Below are 3,454 nucleotides of genomic sequence, written 5' to 3'. Positions count from 1 at the left end.
GAGGTCATCAGTCCTCTAGAACTTAGAACGACTTAAACCTAACTAACCTAAGGACATCACACACATCCATACTCGAGGCAGGATTTGAACCTGCGACCGTAGAGGTCGCACGGCTCCCGACTGAAGCGCCTAGAACCGCTCGGCCACATAGGCCGGTCTATCATGTATTCTAGAGAAGCTGCCCGGTCGTCAGTGGCGCCTGTTCTTTCGAGAACAGTTACTATCTTCATATATATGGTTAAACGTTACCCAGCCATTGACCTTCGTCTGTGCGAATGCGCACAGATTGCCCGAAATCTTACGGGAATCGTCACCTTAGTGTGGGCCAGTATTGAGTGGATGGGCAAACACCTATTACGTACATTACGTTTGTGGATTGTGGCCGGTTGGAAATGTGAGTCTCACGGGAAGCGTGTAAGGGATAAATACCTGCAGTCGCGGTATTCATCTGTGTCCTCGGTGGCTCAAATGGATAGAGCGTCTGCCATGTAAGCAGGAGATCCCGGGTTCGAGTCCCGGTCGGGGCACACATTTTCAGCTGTCCCCATCGAAGTATATCAACAACACCTGTCGGCAGCTGAGGGTTTCAATTAACTATCAATTGTGAAGGGGATTCGAAGAACCCTTTGCCAGGCACTTACAAGTGATTTGCAGAGTATCCATATAGATGTAGATCAAAGCTCGTCCCGTGACGCACGTGCACAAAATGATTCATACTGCAAACATACTCGCCGATAACACTGACGAATAACGAGTGCTGCATATCCAGGTTAGACAGATCGGCTTTTCCTGCCAAGAAGAACAGGGAGTTGCTATCTAGGAACAATTCCAGCCCGAGGAAGGGTTGAAAAGTGCTCCTTGGATTGCACACTAAACGTAAATAACGAAAATGCATTTTTGGTAAAAATTGGACAAAGCATAATCCTGTGCTCTCCGTATTGCATTAGCCGTTTTGAATATTGAAAATCTTACTGCAGATTCGTGTTCAGCGACATTAAAAATATACATGTAACCCTCAGTTCATGCAAATCGAAGTAATAATATAACTAAAAGGTTTCCCTAGACGTTGAACTTTTTTTTTTTTTTTTTTTTTTTTTTTTTTTTTTTTTTTTTTTTTTTTTTTTTTTTTTTGGAGAAACAATTTTCTCAGAACGGCATGCAGCATTAACTAAAAATGGTTCAATCTCTTAACTTCTACCTCTGACCCAGAAAAGTAAACACTTTTCTTAGGAGCTTATACCTATAATATATGACACTGATTAATATTAAGTAATTTTTGTGAAGGCATAAGGAGTGAAATAAACCACCCAAAAAATCTAACTCAGAGTTCGAATTAGTACCGTATCGTTAAATTTACGGTTGTTTCATTGCGGTTAGGTATGCGCTCCCATAAATTTTATGTAATATCGACTGATGTTTTCCATTTTCAATTTCAGAGAAGTAATTTAGTATCAACTGATGTCATGCATTTTTGATTTCAGGTAACATCTGAGAGGCCACACTGCACGCAGTCCGCGTGATCAAATCATAATTGCGGGCGCCATTTTTTTTTACTGAAAATCTAAAATAAAGCTCATAGTATGATCACTCGTAACTCCCAAACAGATCCTTCAAGTGTATTTTCACTGTCTCAAAAAAAATATATAACATTTTTTGCTCATTTGAATGAGAACCTGGCCGTAATGCCGGAATATAGTCACTAGATTTTTTTCGGAGACGCTGTACGTTCGCGAGAAGAATTTCGTTCTGCGCGTGTCGATGGACATCCTACAGATATTACTGTTTGTGTGTTTGTGTGTGTGTGTACTACTCAGTCGTGCCATTCGAGTGTACATCTTTGCATAGTTTTCCTTTGACGGTGTAAACAGTGTTCGGCTCAGTTGCTAACTGGCCAGTTGAGTGGTTCCGAAGTTGTCGGATGTGCGGTGCGTTCTGTCTGCTAGGATAACAACAGACTGGCGTGGTGCGATGGCAGAAGCAGACACTGAAGGAGCTAGCTGCTGGGACGCCAGCGAACAATTTATGCCAAGTAAGACGAAGAGAACTATTCTAAAATTACGAGCCGCCTCAATAGTGTTTATCATTAGTAAATCTTGTAGTTGAGACTGCCACCAATCTACAATAACTGACATTTTTGCCTAGAGAGAGATTAGCGAGAAATACAGGATATCCCCCACACACTGAAATTTTGGTTGTGATGACAGGCCTATGGGCAGTGTAGCCCGAGATCTAAGTTAGGTTGGAAGGGGGTAATTTGATTGAGAGATGTTTACGCCAACGATTATTAATGCCGAGTAAACGTTGTGTAAGCAGATTTCCCTGTAGCGTAGCCTAGTGTTTCCGTCCGCGCCATGTTTAACACACTTTCTCTGGCTATGTACAAAAGTCGCACAACAGCGACGAAAACTACGTTTCTGGTGGGGGGACGGGAGAGTTCCCTATGTAACTTTCACTACAAATTTTAGTAACCGCCGAAACTAGCCGAATTAGAAGCGTAATTTTAACTATATTTCCGTTTGTGGGAAAATAGTGATTCTCCTCTTTCGGCAGCAACTGTAATATGTAGGCGACTTATTAGTTTCTTTTTTTTTTTTTTTTAAACTCTGAATCATGATCTCAGTAGACGCAGTGCTTTTTACGTTGCTTGATCCGTGGTCGATAGTAAACAATGCAATGTATTGGTAAACTCTTTGAAGTGTGACGCGTGTTGCATAGACGGCGTCTGCAATGTTCGTAAGGCCAAGCTTGTATATATTCTGTGTCTGTTTAATTAAGGCGAGGAGGATAATGTTCAAGGAGCACTGCATTAGCAGTCTATGGAGAAATTGAGAATTTGGATCTGACGAACGGCATGCTCGGGCAGTTCGTGCTATTATGTTGACCACTGTGTAATTCGGACACAGTGATCATTGCCTCTCCCTAGTAACCAGGAGACTCGGGTGGTAATCCTGGTCTGGCACAAATTTTCAACAGTGCCTATTGTCAGATAATTTTATTAGTGGTCCGGTCTTAAATTGTGTTTTGTTCACGAAACGTCGTTTAGCTTTTTCATGGATAACAGCTTTGGAAAGCGTACAGTCTGTACAGGTTACATTGATAATCACACGTCGTTAGTCCAAGGCAACTACAGCTACATAGTTTTACCAAGAACTTCTTCGTAGGTAGTTTCCCTGTAGTGGTATTTTGTTTTAGTATTTATAGACTGTAGGCTTGGATGAAATATGAAACACATATCCGAAGTTTCTGTTGATGCTGTAGATCCTGTTTTTATCCGTGCTAGGGGCACTAACACTTCATCAAATACTGGAGGACACAATTTGCCTCGAGATTTAGCAATTTTTCGTAATATAGGCCTAGCTTCGATATATTTTTCTCTAATTGTTGTTTGGATTTAATCTTAAAACACACTAACTTTTCCACCAGTTATTCTATATGTGGTTTCATCCCTTTCGTA

At 41.3% G+C, this 3,454-nt stretch overlaps 1 non-coding gene across 1 annotated transcript; it reads left to right on the top strand.

The window, feature by feature from the left end:
- The first annotated feature begins 453 nt into the window (after positions 1 to 453).
- On the top strand, positions 454 to 527 carry Trnat-ugu (transfer RNA threonine (anticodon UGU)). Its single transcript has one exon. It is a non-coding gene; the product is annotated as a tRNA-Thr (tRNA).
- Positions 528 to 3,454: the final 2,927 nt, after the last annotated feature.

This window comes from Schistocerca gregaria, unplaced genomic scaffold (genome assembly GCF_023897955.1).
Source record: "Schistocerca gregaria isolate iqSchGreg1 unplaced genomic scaffold, iqSchGreg1.2 ptg000474l, whole genome shotgun sequence".
In the NCBI taxonomy this organism is placed as follows: domain Eukaryota; kingdom Metazoa; phylum Arthropoda; class Insecta; order Orthoptera; family Acrididae; genus Schistocerca; species Schistocerca gregaria.
The sequence above is the reverse complement of the archived record's forward strand: the minus strand, read 5'-3'. Positions and strand labels throughout refer to the sequence as shown.